Source organism: Dermochelys coriacea, chromosome 1 (genome assembly GCF_009764565.3).
Source record: "Dermochelys coriacea isolate rDerCor1 chromosome 1, rDerCor1.pri.v4, whole genome shotgun sequence".
NCBI classification, from domain to species: domain Eukaryota; kingdom Metazoa; phylum Chordata; order Testudines; family Dermochelyidae; genus Dermochelys; species Dermochelys coriacea.
Window position 1 is genome coordinate 257435001 of NC_050068.2, and position 21723 is coordinate 257456723.

General features: G+C 44.0%; 1 protein-coding gene across 14 annotated transcripts in view; it reads right to left on the minus strand.

Moving 5' to 3' along the window:
* The window catches only part of RBFOX2 (RNA binding fox-1 homolog 2), a 257417-nt gene that overhangs the window by 180291 nt on the left and 55403 nt on the right, over positions 1 to 21723 (minus strand). The gene's annotated exons all lie outside the window — the stretch shown is intronic.

Below are 21723 nucleotides of genomic sequence, written 5' to 3' on the forward strand. Positions count from 1 at the left end.
AGAGAACAAATCTTGGGAACCCTGAAGCTCAGAAGATGGTATATACAGTGTACCGGGCACCCCAAAGTTATCAACAGAGAGAGAGAGAGAGAGAGAAGATCAGGGTGGGATCAGAAGGGGAGAGAATCAAAAGATAAAAGGGTTTAAAAATCTTTTGCAGGTGGCTTTCTACATGAATATTTTACAACCTTTGATATCACTAAAGGGAAAAAAGCAGCTGGCTTGGCTCCTGATTCATGGAAACTATAGAGTTCCAACTACCTTGGAGCCCTGCTGAGGTGAGGGTGAGCTGAGATTAGCTTAGGGAGGCACCTTCTTGCTTACTGCATTCAGATCCCCATCCTCAATTTCAGTTTTACAAACCCCATCAATCAGGAGCCAGCCCCGGCAGAGATGCATGGCACAAAAGACTCTTCTTGAACTCCCAGCATGGGTCTGAAAAGACATGAACCAACAAGTCCTTCCCCTCCATACAATACCCCCATCCCATCCCCTATGCTCATAGGACAAGTGTCACTTCTCATCTAGCTAACCTGTTAAAACTGCTGTTCCAAACTAGGAAAATGGGTTTACCTCCTCATCTCGCGATGCAGAATTTCCTCGCCTTACTTGGCCTCTCTTCTAATGCAAGAGCCTGTATTTTAACCGAATGAGATCAAGAGGCAGAGGCAATGGTCTCCTTGGAAATGTGTGTTTGGAACAAATATTTTTATCTCGGCAGAAAGAATAGAAATCTCACACCACTTCTGCTCCTTATCCTTATATATAAATTATATTCAAAGTGGCTCAAAGTGGAAACAGAAGCGGTACTCTCCCAACTCCACTCCCACAAGCGCCGCCTATCTAGGGTGACAAAATGAGATGCCACCAGACCAATGTGTGAAAATGTTCAAAGTATGCTCACATATGCTCTCCTGGGCTCCTCAGACTTGACTCCCCCTCAGTAGGGTTGAGATACACCACAGACTAGGCTGGATTAAGGCACAACAGGAACATGGCTAGGGCCCTTTCTCCCAAAATCACAGACAGAGATAAAAAAAATAATATCAAAACCTCAGAAGGGTAGAGCGTTTTGTTTCTGACCCTCATGGCTGCAAAGAAAAGCTTGACAGCGTGAGCGGGTTGGAACAAATGCAATGATTTCTCAGCAGCCACTGAAGCCAGGGAGGAAGCCACCTGGCCCAATACTTGCTACCGGAACAAACTTTGTGGAGAAGGTGCACAGGGTTGGCCCAGGGAGGCTTGTATGCTGGATTGTGCACAATTGGGTCCCCATTGGTGAGGCTAAAATAATCCTTTGAGCCTTGTGACTCCATAGGTCAGATGGGAGAATACCACCTTTTTCCCCCTCCAATCACCACCCAGTCATGGCACCAAACTGAGCTGTCACTCTCAGAAGAAGATATTATAATCTGCACTATGACCCTTCTGCTTCTTTCTTATATGCACTGAATAGCAGTGAAATAGTTAAAAATGCTCACATTAACATCACTGGGCATCTCTGTTAACATTTCACTGACATGAATTGGACACATTTATACCTCTGGGAGATATTATTCCGGCTGTCTGCAGATTCAGGAGGGCATCCCTCCACTGGTTTGCACATGGGTCACATTTTCAAGATTTTATTCACAACCATGACTGCTAGAGACTTACTATTTTTTTTAAATGAAAGCTGGATATTCTGGAATACAATAGCACAGCCTCAAAAAACACAAAGCAGTTCACTGACCCAGCACAACCCAGGGAAATTCAAGCTCCATACATAAATGTATTTTTAGGAGAGATTTTAAAAGACAAATGCCTAAAATTAAACTCCTAAATAGGTGACCTGATTTTCAAAAGTCCTGAATACCCAATAGCTCTCCAAGACAAAAAGCTACCCTGCATTTTCTCAGCCTGTCTCCCTTAGGTCCGTTTCATAAGACAGGGAAAGTAAGGAAAAGCCTGTGCCTTGAAAGCTGAATTTCAATTTGACGGCTGGTTTCAAGGCAGCTCCATAACTCCATTGCTGCACAGAGCACATTCAGCCTCCAAAGCAACATCTAGAACTCAAGTCTTAAACCCCTTTTTCCACAACTATCAAATAAAGAATCCTCCTGCCACCAGAAATACTCAGTCAGAACCTCTCCACTGGAGGCAAATTGGGAGGTTTTTTTTATGGCCAGTTGGCCCCTTGTCACCAAGGCCTCGTAGGGCCTCACCATTGTTTAGTGGGGCTACAAAATCAGGTTTCACACTACCCACTTTCCATGAATACTATCTGACACCTCATCAGGAAAAGATCACGTAAGAAATCCAGAGCCTCCTGGCAACAAAGATATCATACCCCTGGAACTAGACCCAAGAGGGATACTTCCTGGTAGCCAAAAAAACAGGAGGGCTCCAGCCCATCCTGGATCTCAGGTACCTAAATCACTATTTACTCAAGGACAATTCAAGACCATCACCCTGGGAGATATCATGCTTCTTTTAGAAGGTGACCAATTATTACATGTTCTGGACCATGCACACAAAGATAATTCTTAAGCAACAGAAGTGTATCAGATTTTCCACAGCACAACACCACTACCATTTCCTGTTTTGCCTTTTGGGGTGGTGGCAGCACTCCATGTTGTCACAAAAAGGTTGGCTATAATTGTGGCCTGCCTACAATGGCTGGGTGTGCATGTTCCACACGATATTCTTGATTACAAAGTACGTACCAGGGAGAGAGGGAGGGAGGGAGGGAGAACGTGACTGCAGATTTACTGAGTTGCCCCATTACAGATACTCATGACTGGTCTCTGGATCAGGGAGTCGTGGGATCAGAACTTACTCAAGTGGTGGGATACTTGAGGTTTCTCTGTGCCACTCACGTTACTCATCTTCTCATGGCACTGAGTATGCCAGGTTAACAAGGGTCATCCACAGTGGAATCAGGCTCCCATATAATGGATGGCTCTTAAGTATGGTGTTGGATCATCACAGTTTACCAGGGCACGTCACTCCATCCTAATCTGAGAATTTTATCCCTCACAGCTAAGATCCTGTGTGTGCCAAAATCTGTAGGCATGGTGTCTCCACCCCATTGTCTTTTACAATGCTGTTACTGATAGGATTGTGTCTAAATGGCTATGATTGCATTTATGACTTCACTGGCCAGAAACTAAGCTATACCACTGCTCGCTAGATGCAAGACATGACAGTTTCCACTGCCTGCCTCAAAGATGTTTCCCTCACAGACCCGTAACATGGTTATATTTGCAGTATATATGAGAAATAAGTGACTTACCTAGGATCACACAACAAGACAGCGACAGTTAGGAAGAGAATCCAAGGTCTCCCTATTCCCAGTCCTGGGCTTTACTTACTAAACCACACTACCTAATTATTTGACAGCCCCCCACCCCAATACAAGAGAGAAATTGAAAGATTAATAAGAAAAATGAGGGAAGAATATAAAGAGGATTAAACAAATAAATATTTTATATTCGTATAGCATCTTCTGTCCTGAAGGATTTCAAAGCCAAAGTTTCACATTCTCTGGCTGTGAAACGCAGCCATCCTTGGGGTAAATTCCAGCAGGGAGGGCCATGGCCTTATTTTTTACTGGCCATAAGGGCGAGCGAAGGTGGGGGAGGCGCAGCGGAGAGGAACAAACCAGGAGCAGGATCTGGGGTGGGGGGGAAGCAGTGCAGAGGTGGGGCCTCAGCGGAATGGTTGACACAAGAGCAGAGCCTCGGGAGGAAGTGCTAGGGAAAGGGCCACAGTTCTGGCACCAGTGCCCCCCCCCCACACCCCTTTTAGGGAGCTTCCATTGCCTCTGAATCCCAGCAGCTGTTTTAATACCACACAGCAACCCCACTCAACATTTTACAACGGGACACAAACCAGATCATATTTTATTTGATATTTAGGTTGGCAGAACGTAATGATCCAAATGGGAATCCGGCCAAGAAGTGGACAGAGTTGCCACCCTTATTCATGTAAAAAATGTTATGGGATACTTAATCAGGAGGAGCAGTCAGCCTTTGTTTTAAAAGGCCCCATTTACTCAACAAACAACCACATCAGGGTGCCAAGATACAATATTGTTGTCCTCTAATCTAGGTAAAATCTGTACAATAGAAGGGATCTAACCACAATGTATATACACAGATTTTTAATCACGTTAAAGATTTGACTACATCCAGGTGGAGGCCCGTGGACATGTCTAAGGTTTTAGCCCAATTACATGACCTGTTTACAACAACCATAAGCCCTATCTACGCTACAAAATTTTAACTATAACATAGCCAGGTCAAAAAGTTCAACCATGTTGTAGCCAGGCTCCCAGATGCAGTTATTTTTTTGTATCTCGACAGGGGCTAAGTCTTTGCCAAATTAAGACATCTCCATCATCAGCCTCATAGGAACACAACAGGGCACTGGTTCAGAACTGAGTGAGGAAAATACTACCATTGACAATCACCAATACCACTTTCTACAGCACCTAGAAACCGACCTAGCATAACCTAGCCCAACACTCTAACGTTGCAGGCCAAAGGAGAGAAGAAATGAAGATGGGCCAATCAGATGACAGAAGGTAAAGGGAACAAAGATGCAGTAGAAGGCATAAGGGAGGGAAACAAAAATAAATTGCTGTCCCAGAGAGATGCTGCTAATGCACAATCATATCCTGGGATGGAAAATTCTGGTCAGGGATGTATCTGCTTTTGTTAGCAAATAAGACTTGTCTGAACCCTCTCCTGTAAGATAAAATTAAAAAGTAGTTAAATAAGGATGACCATGTCCTATTATGGTTAGTAAATGTTACTGAATGTACTGGTGTTCCTACATTGTGTTATATTCCTCTGGCCAAGAAGTGGGAGGAGAGGTGTGTATGTCTTGGAGGGGTCAGGAAAGGGAGAATTTCATTTCAAACTGGGGAAACTGATTATTTTCTAAGCCAAAAGTCTGACAGAGATGCCACAATTTATGCAGAAACAGTATACTGATCAAGGATGGAGACTCATTCATTGTACCACCACGATAAATACTTCAAGGACTATCTACAAAGGTCTGAGTGGAAGGGAAACGTGCTTTGCAATTGTCAAAGGGAAATTTCTATGACTAAATGGCTGTGTTCCGGGGCTTATCTGACTCTGTCAGAATGTCCCAGCAAGAGAATTTGTAAATCAGTCTCTCCGTTTTGCTTTTTTTTTTTAAAAAAAATGATTAGATAGATAGATAGATAGATAGATAGATAGATACTATCTGGGGAGGGACGCAAAAGTCTCTGGGCACACCTGCAGTTCCTGTGAAGATAAGCAGATCTTCTTTGAGGCTGGTTTACTCCTTTGGGTGCTGCTAGAGACTCTAACCTTATAAATGAGTACATATTCACTCTGAACCTCTCTTCCCAGGAATCCTGCACTATCTACAGGTATTAGAATGTCTAAAGCCACAAGGTAAGTCTCATCTTAGTGTCCAAGGCACCTGGAAATTTTTCTTTCTGCACCAGCCTGCTTGTGGAAAAAGTTAGGAGAATACAAAGTGTTTACACTAAGCCTCCCAGAAAGGTCCTTAGGGTCCTTTAGGACGTCTTATCAAACAAGTAAGCAGAACACTGGCATGTTTCAAGAGAAAACCCATTTTGTTACAGTGAAAAGGAGACACTGGAAAAAAAGATTGCCTGTTCTTCCTCTGGTAGGTACAGCTCAGCTATACATTACCACATGAAGCAGGCTTCTAAAAGGGATTACTCTGTGGAGGCAAACTGCTTAGGATGACAGGTTTCAGAGTAGCAGCCATGTTAGTCTGTATTCGCAAAAAGAAAAGGAGTACTTGTGGCACCTTAGAGACTAACAAATTTATTTGAACATAAGCTTTCGTGAGCTACAGCATCCGATGAAGTGAGCTGTAGCTCACGAAAGCTTATGCTCAAATAAATTTGTTAGTCTCTAAGGTGCCACAAGTACTCCTTTTATTTTTACTTAGGATGAGTTTACCTCCTGCTAAAGGGATGCATCAATCCAAACAGCAAGGATATCCCAACACCTGGATGGAACAAACCATTTCCAGGAACATTGCTGGAGATGTCCCGCCACCGGCCACACAGGAATTAATTTTCTGGCCTTTAATATACTTCATGTAGACTCAGGCCAGAAAGGACCATCGTGATAATCAAATCTGACCTCCTGCACATTGCAGGCCACAGAACCTCACCCACCCTCTCCTGTAAGAGACCCATAACCTCTGGCTGAGTTACTGAAGTCCTCAAACTATGATTTAAAAAGACTTCAAGTTACAGAGAATCCACCATTTACTCTAGTTCAAACCAACAAGTGACCCATGACTCATATTGCAGGGGAAAGCAAAAGCCTTCTAGAGTCTCTGCCAATCTGACCAAGGAGAAAATTCCTTCCTGATCCCAAATATGAAAATCAGTTAGATCCTGAACATGTCAGTCAGACCCACCAGCCAGATACCTGGGAAAGAAATCACTGTAGTACTGAGAGCCCTCCCCATATAGTGTCCCATCTCTGGCCGTTGGAGATATTTGCTACTAGCAATCACAGATGGGCCACATGCCATTGTAGGCAATCTCATCATACCAACCCCTCCATAAACTTATCAAGCTCACTTGTGAAACCAGTTAGGGTTTTTGCCCCCTCTGCTCCCCCTGGAAGGCTGTTTCAGAACTTCGCTCCTCTGATGGTTAGAAACCTTCATCTAATTTCAAACCTAAATTAGTTGATGGCCAGCTTCTATCCATTTGTTCTTGTGATCACATTGGTCCTTAACTTAAATACTCCTCTCCCTCCCTGGTATTTATCCCTCTGATGTATTTATAAAGAGCAATCATATTTCCTCTCAGCCTTTGTTTGGTTAGGCTAAACAAGCCAAGCTTCTTAAATCTCCTCTCGTAAACCAGGTTCTCCATTCCTCTGATCATCCTAGTAGCCCTTCTCTGCACCTGTTCCAGTTTAAATTCATCTTTCTTAAACATGGGAAACCAGAACGGCACACAGTATTCCAGATGAGGTTTCACCAGTGCCTTGTACAATGGTAATAAATACTTCAAAAGATCTCATCTCACAGCCTTACTGTCCAAACCTGCAGCCAAAGAAAGTGAAGTCCATAGCAAGGACAAAGGAACCAAGTATTGAGAAATATTTTTTAGCTGTCACTCCCAAATTAGTAGCTTAAGTAGGGTGAATACAGAGCCAGCAAGGCAGTCTTTGTAGTCATTCCCAAAGTTATTTGTTAAAGTGAGGTTAAGATTGAGAGAGCACATAGTGTAAGCAAAACTAAAATTTAAACTCCAGAAATTCAGAGTTAAGGATAGCGTTGCAAGAAATGCAAACATTTAGAAATACAGCCACACACCAGATAGCTAATGTACTGTGGTGCTTTTTTGGTATTCAATCTGCCAAGGATGGTGTCCTGCCAGGATACAGGTAAATTAGTCTGGGTGCCTTAACTGTGAATCTCCATGCTTTTAATTTAAGAGGCTCACGGAAGTAGGACTTCACCAGAGTGCATCAACCTTCTGGTGAGCCTTATGAAGTTTGTCAGAGACACCCCCAAAATCCACTTCCTGAAAGGCTTTGGGATTTGTTAAAAAAAACTCACCCTATTTGTGACACTGTATAGAACTGAGACACACTTTATATTATTATTATTAATACCAGTATTATAAAATTGCAATGAATCGTGCTAGATATGCCATGAAAGGTATCTGTGAAAATGTTTAATACTTGGCAAATCATCTTGATTATATGTTTGTGCCACCTTTGTATTACGAGTTACAGATATGTAGGGTATATCTGTATTTCCAAACGTGTGCTGCGTTTCTGGGCAACACCCCTAGACAGATTGGCATCAGCACTGCCTAGCCTGTTCAATGGCCCATCAATGGTCGTCAGCTGTACAATGAACCCATAGAAAGGTGCCAGAGGATACACCTTATGAGTCAGCAAGACTTGTAGGGGCAGGCCAGTGAACAGAGAACTCTGAGGCTTTTCCATGCCATGTGCTATGAAGCTTGTATTTGGGACACAGGAATTACAAGCCATATGGCAAAAGAATTTAAAACGCAGTAACTTCTCTATAAACTGAAGCTCTGAATAAAGGACTGAATGACCCATCCAAGCTGTGGATGTGTTCCATAAGGCCTTTCAAGCCAGCAAATTCACCTATACTGCTAAGAACTTGATATATGGATTCTGAAGTCTCTGTATGTATCTGATTACTTTACCATTTAACACTCTTCTTGTTCTCTCTCTTTTCTTTATAATAAACCTTTAGTTTTAGATACTAAAGAATTGGCTAGCAGCATAGTATTTTGGGTAAGATCCAAACTAATATTGACTTGACAAAGCGGCTGGCCCTTTGGGGTGAGAAGAACATTTTGTATAGTGAGCAGAGTTTTAAATAACTTCTCACTATACTGGACCTATGTGCTGATTGGGAGCCAGAGAACTGGAATGCAATAAGGGGGATATACGATTTCTTTTTTTAGTTTCTGACAGTACTGACGCTTGTTAGCTATTATGTTTATCTGTGCCAGCCCCATACTGCTGAGATCTAATTCAATATTATGTAAAGCAGTTTACAAGCCCTGGGATATGGATGTAACTAAGACAAGAATTTTACTCTGTAATTGTAAGAGCCCCTTGAGCAGCTGAACAGATTCTGAACATTCCCTTTAACAGTGTGCAATGATTTCTCTCTTCCAAGAAGATCCAAAGATTAATAAATCACACTGAGTAGATTTAAAATACACCTAAAACAGCACAGAAGCCCAACTATTTTTCAAATTCTGCATTATACAGACTCATGGTTGGCTATCTGCATCCTATGTCATAGTTCCTTTAATTTTTCCTCTGTGTTCTTTTCTTATAATCTAATTATCTTCTTTGTGGTGATCCCCTATAAAATTAATTGGCAAAAATTGAAAAAATTCAATAAGGTTATACAAACACTTTATGTACCTAAAGCAAGACAAGTTGTCTGGATTGTCAGCTTGTTTTTGCCAACAGCATGCCAGTTACATGGTTTTGATGTGAGAAGGGATCCTGAAGAAACCAATACATGAGTACATAATTCACAGGTAGGAGAGGAATGACTCTTAGAGTAGAGGAAAGTGATCAGGAACAGTCAGCAAGGGCAAGTCATGCCTGACTAATCTAATTGCCTTCTATGACAAGATAACTGGCTCTGTGGATGAGGGGAAAGCAGTGGCCGTGCTATTCCTTGACTTTAGCAAAGCTTTTGATATGGTCTCCCACAGTATTCTTGCCAGCAAGTTAAAGTAGTATGGGCTGGATGAATGGACTAGAACGTGGACAGAAAGCTGGCTAGATCGTCGGGCTCAACGGGTAGCAATCAATGGCTCCATGTCTTGTTGGCAGCCTGTATCAAACAGAGTGCCCCAAGGGTCGGTCCTGGGACCGGTTTTGTTCAGTATCTTCATTAATGGAGGATGGCGTGGATTGCATCCTCAGCAAGTTTGCAAATGACACTAAACTGGGAGGTGTGGTAGATACGCTGGTGGGTAGGGATAGGATACAGAGGGACCTAGATAAATTAGAGGACTGGGTGAAAAGAAATCTGATGAGGTTCAACAAGGACAAGTGCAAAGTCCTGCACTTAGGATGGAAGAATCCCATGCACTGCTATAGACTAGGGACCAAATTGCAGCAGTTCTGCAGAAAAGGACCTAGGGATTACAGTGGACGAGAAGCTGGATATGAGTCAACAGTGTGCCCTTGTTGCCAAGAAAGCTAACAGCATTTTGGGCTGCATAAGTAGGGGCATTGCCAGCAGACTGAGGGATGTGATTATTCCCCTCTATTCAGCATTGGTGAGGCCTCATCTGGAGTACTGTGTCCAGTTTTGGGCCCCACATTACAAGGAGGATGTGGAAAAATTGGAAAACGTCCAGCGGAGGGCAACAAAATGATTAGGGGACTGGAACACATGATTTATGAGGAGAGGATGAGGGAACTGGGATTGTTTAGTCTGCGGAAGAGAAGAACGAGGGGGGATTTGATAGCTGCTTTCAACTACCTGAAAGGGGGTTCCAAAGAGGATGGATCTAGGCTGTTCTCAGTGGAAGCAGATGACAGAACAAGGAGTAATGGTCTCAAGTTGCAGTGGGGGAGGTTTAGGTTGGATATTAGGAAAAACTTTTTCACTAGGGGGGTGGTGAAGCACTGGAATGCATTACCTAGGGAGGTGGTGGAATCTCTTTCCTTTGAGGTTTTTAAGGTCAGGCTTGACAAAGCCCTGGCTGGGATGAGTTAGTTGGGGATTGGTCCTACTTTGAGCAGGGGGTTGGACTAGATGACCTCCTGAGGTCCCTCCCAACCCTGATATTCTATGATTCCTCCAGTTAATTAAGGGGTAACACTAGCAGGGTCTGAAGGGAATCACCAGAAGGAAGGCTGAAATTAAAACAATTGCTAAAAGACTTCCGTGAAGCATAGTAACAATTGTATGTTAAGTAGGGGCGGGAGAAAGAAAACCAAATACAGATTTAAGGGAAAGCTAATACCTGTAGAGCATTGGAGTAGAGAAAAATCCAGGGGAGACTGCCATATATAGAACTAAAACTTTGCAATGTGTATCCACAGCTCTCAAACCACATACAGAAGGACCAAAGCCATACCTACACTACAAACTGTAGTCGACACAAGTTATGTTGGTGTACAGTAGCCAAAGTTGATATACCACTGGGGTGTGTACATACTTGGCTACTTGCGTCAGCACTGTGCATACTCACCAGGAGTGCTTGTGTTGATGCAAAGTACAGAGCACCGGGGTTGGTCTCCCAGTGTGCCCCATGTCACCATCCAGCATAATGCCTTTTGGGAAATTTTCAGTGTGTTGTGGAATAGAAATGACTCACTCGGGGATTGTTGTGTGCTACGGGTCAAATTCCCAGCATGCAACTTTCTCCATCCCATAATGCCATCCATATCCCTTCAATTTTTTGCATCTCTTTTTAAAAATCCCACAAACCCGCATCTCTGACAGAAGCACACACCATTCTGCACGGGTCTTATGCACATGGCAAATACAGGATGCACAGTTCTTCTGTATTTGCAGGCTCGCAGGGGACATGATGCTTTCTTTGAGGATAGTTTGCTGTGGGACACAGGAAAAATTCCTCAAGGTTGTTGGTGGCATTCATGGAGCTGCTGCACACAGTTAAGCACCACTTCTGGGCCTGAGAAACGAGCACAGACTGGGCAGGGGGGCGGGGGGAAGAGTCTCATTGTAACACAGGTTTGGAATGATGCACATTTGCTGCCAAACTTATGGCTGCACCAGGCCACATTCCTGCATCTGTATATCGAACTCGCCCCAGAACTCCAACACACAAATGCCAGAACGAGAGCTTCACTGACAGTGGAGAAGAGTGTGTCAATTGCACTCTGGAAGTTTGCCACACTGGATTGCTATTGGTCAATGGACAATCAGTTTGGGGTTAGAAAATCCATAGTGCAGGCCACTGTCATCCAAGTATGCAGGGCCATTAATCGTTTCCTGCTATGCAGGATTGTGACTCTCGTCAAAGTGCAGGAAACAGTGGATGGATTTGCAGCAATGGGGTTCCTGAATTGTGGTGGGCCAATACAGATTCCTACACTGGCACCACCCCACCTTGCCACAGAATACATCAACAGAAAGGGCTACTTTTCTATGGCTATGCAAGCATTGGTGGATCACCAGGGACACATCATTGATATTCAGTGTGGGCTGGTAAGAGGTGGTGAACGAATTCACATCTTTAAGAACATAGGACTGTTCAGAAAGCTGCAGGCAGGGACATTCTTTCCCAGCTGGTGCATTACCACTGGCAATACTGAAAAGGGCAATAATGATTCTAGGTGACCCAATCTACCTCTTGCTCCTGATGCCATATGCTGGCTACCTCAAGAGTACCAAGGAAAGATTTGATTACCAGCTCAGCAGGTGCAAAATGCCTGTTGAATGTGCTTTTGGTAGATTGAAGGGATAGTGGTGGTGTTTACTTACAATGTTGTATCTCAGTAAGAAAAATATCCCAATGATTTTAACTGCCTGATGGGTTCTGTATAAATGTTTGTGAGGCAAAGGGGGAAAAGCAGCCACCTGGGTGGAGGTGGAGCGGTTGTCTGCTGACTGTGAACACAAGGACTATTACTAGAGCACAGAATAGAGCTATGCAGTTGAGGGAGGCTTTGAAAGAGTACTTTAATGGTCAGCCATAGTGGCGTTCCGTGCTGGCGTGTTCCCTGGCCTGGAGCTTTGAGTGCTGCTGAGACTGTGTAGAGCTTGCTGTACATTTCGACATATGACTGGGTATTTTCCTGAAGCTGGTTCTGTGGTGCTTAGTGTGCATTTACAAGTACTGTTTCCTTTGACTACCACTATGCATTCTGCAGGATTTGTTGTACACTAATAAACAATCCGAGTCTTGAAAAATAGAACTTTGAGTAGGAAAAAATAGGTCAGAAAAATCAATGTGCCAATAAAACCACAGGAAATGATATACAAATTTTAACAAATTAACAGTGCAAAAAATTAAAATTAGAAAGGAAATAAACATGTATATCCATTTGAGTGCACAAATGTTGTCCTTTAGGGCTATACATACACCAGCCGTGGTTCTCACCAGTCAGCACATGTGAAGTGGTGGTTTTCCTTGCTGTCCCCCAGTCTGAAGTGGTTGGGGTAATGACCACCCTGGGATGCCACATGGTATGATGGAGGTGTAGGGAGCAGTGATCATGGAGTTCTCAGAGGACTGCAAAGGGCGGAGAGTCCAGGATTTTTGGACCTGTCCTGTAGATCAACCAGGGTCTGGAGCATTTGAATTTACTACCTGAGAAGACCCATTACTTCCTGGTGCACTTCCCACTCCTTGTCCCTGATGGAACTCCTGGGCCTATGTCCTGTTCTCTGGTTTTTTTCCATGCTTTTGGTCATATTCCCCACCCAAGCCCTTTGTTTATGGTCTGATCCAGAAAGGGCTTGAAGGATCTCACAGAACATGTCCTCCCTAGTCCTCTTCTTTCTCATCTTCATCAGGGTCAGGTGTTCTGTGGGTGGAGAGGGGGACCCCCCCCCCAAAAGGCTACCACACTAGAAGCTACTGATAAAAACAGATGTGCCTTTGGATTTATAGTCACAAGGGGACAGGGAAAGGTAAGTTTCAAATTTCCCTTCCCCTATTCCCATAAACACGTAAGAAATGCTTACTGACACTCCGGAGCTTTGGAGTACCTCAGCACAACACTGCTCTCCAGATCCACCTGTGGTAAGTATGGCAACGGTGGTGAGGGGCAGGATTTTCTGTTGCATGAAGATATAAAATTCTGTTCCCTACTCCATGGGTAGGAGCATAGGGCAATAGCATTGAACACTGGCACTATTTTAGCAGATATCTCACTCCTGAGGGTTGCAGACCCACAGAGAGCACAGCTGCTACTGGCACCCAGAAGCCCCCCAGGCCCATATGCTGCTAGCCTGTTTACTGCAATGGTGCCAGCCAAACTCATTGCAGAGCAGCGTGTGGAAGTGGCCTACTGTGGAGAAGGAAATAAGGCAGCCATCCCTAAAACTTTCAGCAGAGAACTGCAGACTATCTCCCTGAAAGTTTCATTGAGATCTCTCAGGAGAATAAAAGCGACATCCCTATGCACATAAACAAACTACTCCACGTATCCCCTCTCACCTAACCCAACAGGTGAATGAAAGCATACACCAACTTTAGTTCTGTTTGTTGTACCACTACCTCTTCTCCTACAAGTAAAACAATGAAAATTCAATACCTTTGTCTTGTTAACTGGGGGATGGGCTGGCACCATCTTTAAAATTAAACACTAAGGGAAAACCACACACACACACACACACACACACTTACCAGAGTTCCCGTCCCCTTTTTCAGGATCATCTATGCTTGCTTGGCAAAATTTGCTAGATTGTGACAGTCTCAGACAGGACCTGGCTTGCGGCATGGCTAGGGTCTCCTGCCATGTCTCCCTCCTCCTCATTGTTCACAGCAGGGGTCTCTGTCTCAGGCTCCTCGGAGTAGTCTGTGTGGTGCTGGCAGTGTCTCTGCCAAGTAAGGCAAGCAGTTCCTTATAAAAACAGGTCTGCAGTGCAGCATCCGATCTATTGTTGCACTCTCTGGCTTGTGGTATCCCTGAAAGAGTTCCTTCGCTTTCATGTGGAATTGCTGCTGATCCCTGTCGTACTCCTTTGCCTGCATTCCCTCATGCAATCTGCTCAAAGATGTCCACATTTCTATACCTGGTCCATAGCTGGGCTTTGTGACAGACCATACCCAATGTGCACCACTTTTACAAGACTATGATACATTTTGTACAAAGTATGCCTTGTCAGGTACCATTTGAAAACTCATAATATGCTGAACATTATTGTCTTAGTAAAATGTGTGGCAATACAGTATGTAAATGTATACAGTTTGACTGTATGATTTTAGCAAAGCATATTCCATCTAGGGAAACAGCTCAAACCAGTTTCTCGGAGACAAAAAGTGAGTCAGCACCTCAGCGATGTGTCAGCATAATCAGATCACCTGGGTAAATGGCCATTCGTTGGCAGAAAGAAGGGTGTGAGCGAGAAATTTACCTTTTGGCAATGGAACAGCTGGGAGTTCCTGTGTAACAGACTGGCTGTCGCCTGTACCCCAGCTGGAGATATAGCTCTCTCTCCTCTTGGAGGATTAAGACGAGAGGGGACAACATAAATTACCTTTCTCTTCCATTCCCCTCTCCTCATGGCAGCAACTATGCCTGAAGGAACACTAAACTGGGGGAGTGGTCCTGGTTGGGATAGAATGCAATCTCCAGCCAGTAAAATTGCAAAAAGCTTGTGGTGAGAAAAACCTTTGCTCTGAATTCATTTAATTTGCTAAATTTTGGATTAGTTTGTGTTTTACCTTTTATTTTCTTTGTAACTAATTCTTATCTTTATGCCTCATTACTTGTAATTACTTAAAATCTTTCTTTCTTTACTTAATAAACTTGTTTTATCTAAGCCAGTATGTTTTGATTAAAGTGTTTGGGAACCTCCACTTGAGGTAACGGCTTCTGCATATCATTTTCTATTAATGAAATGGAGTACTTGTGGCACCTTAGAGAGTAACAAATTTATTTGAACATGAGCTTTCGTGAGCTACAGCTTGCAAATACAGACTAACACGGCTGTTACTCTGAAACCTGTTATTAATGAAATGATGGACATTCTATGAGCTTTTATTGTCCAGAAGGAGAGAGCTGGGCAGTACAAGATGCACAATTCTGGGGGAAGGTCTGGGACTGGGGATTTGCTGGCGTTGCCGTGTAATGTAATTCATGAGTGGTTAGCTAGAAAGCTCATACAATACAACTAGGAGCAATTTACATGCTGGAGGCTGTGTGTGAGCAGGCCAGGAGCGGTTGCTGTCACAGCGAAGCAGTTTAAAAGGCACCTAAGGTTGGAGATTTGAGGGGACACACCTGCCTATCTGTCCAGATTATACCAGGGGAATGTCACAGGCTTGCACAGCCTCCTCCCTTCTACAGGCCCAGAAGCCTCAGTACTTCCCATCTACTCCAGGCAGGAGTGTGTTTAGTACCCCGCTCTGTGAAAGAAGCCAGCATGGGCAGCTGCACACAACAAGCGTGAGCTTCTAGGTGGGCAATCAGGAAAAGGCATTTCCAAAATACCGGAGGAGGGGTGGGGGGGGAGAAAATGGGGCTTCCAGTCTCATGACCCCTGCGCAGTGGAGTTTAATATTGTGACCAGAGCAGTCGCTGTCGCAGGAAGTGGGCCAGCTGCTGGAGGACTGTTAGGGTCAACTCAGGTCATTCAATGTCTACACTAGCACTGCAATGACTTAAATAGCTTGGCCCTTGCTCTACACCATTCAGAGAGGTTACTGTACTGTGTTGCTGTAGTGGGTTGCTTACACTGGGTGGCGGCAAATTTGAGGGCAGACACACGCACAAATAGGTTGACTCAAGGGGACAGATGACCAAGGGGGAGACCAAAGACTCGATACATGTACCAGATATCAGCGTAGCTCAGAGACACCAATTGGCACAACAGCCTGGTATACAATGATGAATTTTAGAAGGCTATAAAAAGCCACCAACTCCAAACAGGAAAGTGACAAGAAAGATGATAACATTAGGTCTAAATCTGCTAAATCTGAAGGACAGTTAAAAGCTCCAAATTATGCTAAATGCAGTTGTTTGCCCTTTATGTAGCATTGACCACTAAGAATACATTACAGCTCTGTTGCATATTGTGAAGTAATTAGATTAACTTTTGAGTGAAAAATCAAAGTGTTGGCTACTATCTACAGAGCCCAAAATAATTTGGACTGTATCTCAGAGACCTTCTATGCCCTCCTTCTATGCCCAACCACAACAACTGCTCTCAGAGAGAGTGCATCAGCTATTTGTCCTTTGGATGAAGCTCACAGCAGTCAGCTCTGAAATGCCAATCTGCAGGAAACACGACAGCTCAAACCTGGCCCCATATACCACAATATATAAGACATCTCCTTCATCCAAGCTTTCAACAGAAAGCTTTTGAATCCCATGACATTTACTCTTCTGGCTGCTAGTCATCTTCTCAGATCCTTGCAAAGGATCAGAGTTGGTTGCTACACAGGGTTGGAAAAGACATGTTCCCCTATCATGTGAAATTGTTTAGTACTATTTTAAACCTATATCAAGTATGCTTAGGTACCAGGGTGTTAGATGCCTCGTAAATACAGATGACAATCATGAAAACTAATAGGTGTTTCCCATGGCTGCTTTGTTGACATGTAAAAATGTGTAACCCAGGCATCCAGGCTGTAACAGAGGAGTTATGATGAAGCCCAAGAGATTAGGACGTATTACAGAGCAGTTACTTAAGCTTCTCCTCATTATCATCCTTGTGGGATTTTCAACTGGACTCATTAGCAACAAATCATTCAGAAAATCTGCATTAGACAGAGAGCAAATGCAGCTCAGCCCCACACAATCAACAGTGCAGCTTATCACCATTCAACGCCAGCAAAGAGTTAAAAACTCAAATTCCTGATAAAACCGCCAAGAGCTACAAGCCCCGCTTCTGTGTGGGTGGTAGCAGCAGCAGCTAAATCCACTCCCCAATGATTGGCTGGCCTAGTAAAAAGGGGGGGGCGCGGAGGAAGAGATGGCATCTACATAGCATCTGCTCAAATTTTCAGCTAAAATCTGTCAGACAGTTCTGTTCATTTTACCGCAAGTCTCAGGAGACAGCAGCCTCTAACCTTTGTTAGAAAGAGAACTCTTGTCCTCTAATTACAGACTTCTTGAAAAACACAATCCAGCCGGCAATTAATGCAGAATAGAGAAATATTTTTTTCTGTATCAAATTAGCACAGCAGACCACACTCCAAGGACATTAAAATGTACACACACACCCCAGAAAAATGGCAGCAGAATTAAAGCACACTTTCACCTGCCACGTCACTCCTACTGACAACACTTAACTGGACTGTTTTCGAAGACATCGCCTTTAAACTTCTTTCCTTCCACCTGCCATCCCACAAAGACATTGTTGCTTGGGCCAACACCTCCTAAGATCCATTGGGAAATGTAGGAGAGTTAAGCCAGGACATGGCCAATTAATCCACTAATGGAATGAATCAAAATAGTGTCTACAGCCCTTCCCCCAACACACACACACACACACACACACACACACACACACACACACACACACACACACAGTAACTCCTCGCTTAACATTGTAGTTATGTTCCTTAAAAATGCAACTAATCAAATCCAATTTCCCCATAAGAATTAATGTAAATAGGGGGGACTAGGTTCCAGGGAAATTTTTTTCACCAGACAAAAAACTTTTTTTATATATACACACACACACACACACACACACACACACATATACATACACACACACACATATACACATACACACACACACACACACAGTCTAAGTTTTAAACAATTTAATACTGTACACAGTAATGATGATTGTGAAGCTTGGTTGAGGTGGTGAACTTAGAGAGTGGAAGAGGGTGGGATATTTCCCAGGGAATTCCTTACTGCTAAATGATGAACTAGCATTCAGCTCAGCCCTCAAGGGTTAACACGTTGTTAATGTAGCCTCACACTCTACAAGGCAGCACGAATGGAGGGAGGGGAGACAGCATGGCAGACAGACACACACACCCTGTGTGTGGGTGAACAGAGAGAGAGAGAGAGAGAGAGAGAGATATGCATTGCCCCTTTAAGTACACTGACCCCATTCTAAGTACATTGCCTTTAAAAAAATCAGGAAGTTGAGACAGCAGCTGCGGCCAGCAAGCTCTCTCTGTCCCGAGCCCTGTCCTATCCACACCCTGCTTTATATGGAGAAGGGGTAAGGGGGGGCAGGAGTAGGGGGGAGGGGGACACCCTGACATTAGACCTCCTCTTCCCCCCTCCCTTGCACAGCAAGCAGGAGGCTCCCAGGAGCAGCTCCAAGGCAGAGGGTAGGAGCCACACATGGCCCAGTGAGGGGAAGGACAACTGAACTGCCAGCAATTGGTAGCCTGCCGGGTGGCTGTGCACAGAGAACTTAGAGGAATGTGGAGCTGATAGAGGGGCTGCCGGTCCACCCTGGTTCCAAGCCCCCACCAGCCAGCTCCAACCAGCTGCTCTTCCTGCAAGCAGTGGACAAAGCAGGCGGCTGCCAAACGTTACAAGGGAGCATTGCACAACTTTAAACGAGCATGTTCCCTAATTGATCAGCAATGTAACAACGAAACAATGTCAACCAGGACGACTTTAAGTGAGGAGTTACTGTACATCCAGAAGTCTTTGGGGAGCAGAATCCATCTGGTAAATGCCTGCTCCAGGCAGTGTTATCCTAGACCCTACTCTATGACGAGAGCAACTCTTTCTTTTAGAAAGAGCATGAATATCCTCCATCCACTGTCCTTTCTTAAGAAGCATCCGTTTACTGACAGGAGACCGGATTCTTAAATGCACCATCTTGCACCAGCAAATGCAGAGTTGCTTGTTTACCAAGCAGGAAAAGTAAGCAGAATAGCGGTAGTTAGGAAATTCCCATTCATTTCATTCTCAGGATAGTACTACAGCATGAGGTGCAAGAGGGAAAGGAAAAGGCATAGAGCAATTACTATACTGGGGGTAACATGTTGTCCACCTCTGGCAGTTCCCAATAGCACATGGGTAAAAGCAAGCAACAGAGCTCCCTGGAGTGAGGAAATACTGATGCTGAAGGATGTTGGTCCAATTTTGTTTGTGTAACAGGAGATGGGGGCAAGGCTACATATGGTGAGAGCGAGGAATCCCTCTTCAAGTGGGCTAAAGAGATGAAATTCTGTCCACTGAACCGTATGGGGGAAGTCATACAACTGAGCTGGTTTCTGGGGTTCACAGCCTGGCCCAGCTTATCCATGCCAGGCAGAAGAAAGGCCTGTCACTGGAGTCCAGAGCTTCCTTCAGCCCTCTGGTATTAAGTCAGGCAAGGAAGAAACAGAAAGCTGTGGGACAGATGTCTCAAAGAAACAACCCACCCAGCTGCCTGGCACCTGGATGGACACATCGTATGTCAGCCACAGGAGACCTCCAGTATTACAATTAATGACACAGACAGAAGGGCCTTAGCCTTCAATCTGTCATAGCTGTCATGATATAGATGGAGAAACCTGTTTTCATACCACTGGAGAAGGGATTGAGGAGTGGGAGTCCTGTTCCCTCTTCTGTTCCTATAAATGGTGTTATAGATTATGGTAGGCTGATTGCAGTGGAGAAAGTAGGTGTTCCCTTCAGAGTGGTCTGTAGGGAAACTAGTTAGGGGCCTGAAGGGGGATGTACCTAGATCAGATCAGTGACTCTCCCATTATATATAAAATACTGAGTAGGAATGATGCTTGACAGCATACTCAAATATTCATAATGATAATGCAGGCTCAAAACCAACAGCATGATAAATTCAGAACAGCCCTGGTGCCCAACCAGCCTCTTTCCCACAAAAGGGTCAGTTGTCTATTCCCAACATTTCTCAGCAAGACCCTCTTGTATTTCCTCCTTTGTCCACCACCTTGGACATATAGCTATTTGGCAACCAGATAGAGACTGTTCCATGATTAAAACCTTTTCTCACATACCTTGCCAGCAAAAGCACTCTCACAGCTCCTCAGATTAAGTCTCTGTCCTATTCCAAAGCAGATTGTATTTGGGGATGACAGACCCATTATCAACCTTAGATGCACACACAGAAGCCTGCATTGGGTTCTCCTGGCTCTGTGTGGAATTGGTCATAGCATTTTCTTCCCACCTCCAAAAATAAGATTTCTCTTGTCAAGATTTGCCTCCTACACATCCACAGAGAGAAGCAGCAACTAAATGCTTACTAGATGTTAGTACACCTACTTTATCATGCCTTTTCCCACTTCCTAGTCTCTAACTCCTTCACACAACCAGTTAGCTTCTACCCTCTACTTTCCATCTTCTCCCCAAACCTAACAACATTCCTGTTCCACAGCAGCAGTTACAAATTTTTGGTTGACACTCTGAGTACATTTCCCAGACCTGAAGAAGAGTTCTGTGTAAGCTCGAGAGCTTGTCTCCAACAGAAGTTGGTCCAATAAAAGATTACCTACTCACACTGTCTCTAATATCCTGGGACTGACACACTACAACACTGCACACAACAAATTTGTAGTGACAGAAGAGTCTAAAAGACTCACTTAGAAAATGAGAATGGCTTTCAGGAGAGGAAGGAGGAATCTTTGCGCTCCTACTCTTGGTTTTTCTGTACATCCATTCTGCAGACAAATCCAGCTCTGGAGTCTTGAATTGTTTCCACTTTAATATTTGGCACTTACTATGCACTGGGTGCCCTCTTCTGGCAAAACACAGATACAGCCACACAGATCAGCTATCTCCTCCCACGTGGCACACAGCAGGCCCTTTATTGGTTCTGTTCAGTAACAGTTTTCCTAATAATGTAATGACATCAATCCCATATACAGCCAGAGGTGCTTCCTCCCGAAAACTCCTTTTTCTTTGTGCTGACTGCTGTGTGGCTCACATCAGAACTGGGACTTCAGAACTGAAAACAAATGATCTACTGCTGTGTGGTGTTGCAGCATGCAGTTTAAAAAAAAGTTGCAGTCAGCTATGTGGTTGTTGCAGTGATATTTGCAGATATTTATAGATATCCAGAGAGGAAGTCTGTAAAGTGTCTTGGGATCTTTCAGAATCAAAAATTTTAAATAAATGCAAGATATTTAAGTAATTTTTTTTTCAGTTCAAAAGATATCAAATGATAAGATAACTACAGATACACAGGGAGCTGACAACTTCCCATTTCCCATGGGGTTTTGCTCCCCTCACTGAATAGCGCTCTAAATATTCTTAAGAAAAAATATCCCTACACAAGACAGACATTAAGTTTGCACATTTTTGTTCTGACCCCATGAGCCTCAGACTGATCACCTTCTGTCAGCCTAGATTTCCCTGTTCTCAATTTGAGCTCAGTACTCCTAGTCAGACCCCCTTGTTCCTCACCTTCCTTGGTGTTTACAAGGGGGTCTAACTAGGAGTTGTGAGCTCAGACTGAGAACAGAGAAATCTAGGCTGAATACTCGCTTTCTGACAGTGAGTTCTATTAGCCTAGTTTCTCAATAGAAATCATGGTTGTCCCATTGTTTTGGACATGAAAGGCTAGACTCAGAGCACTAGC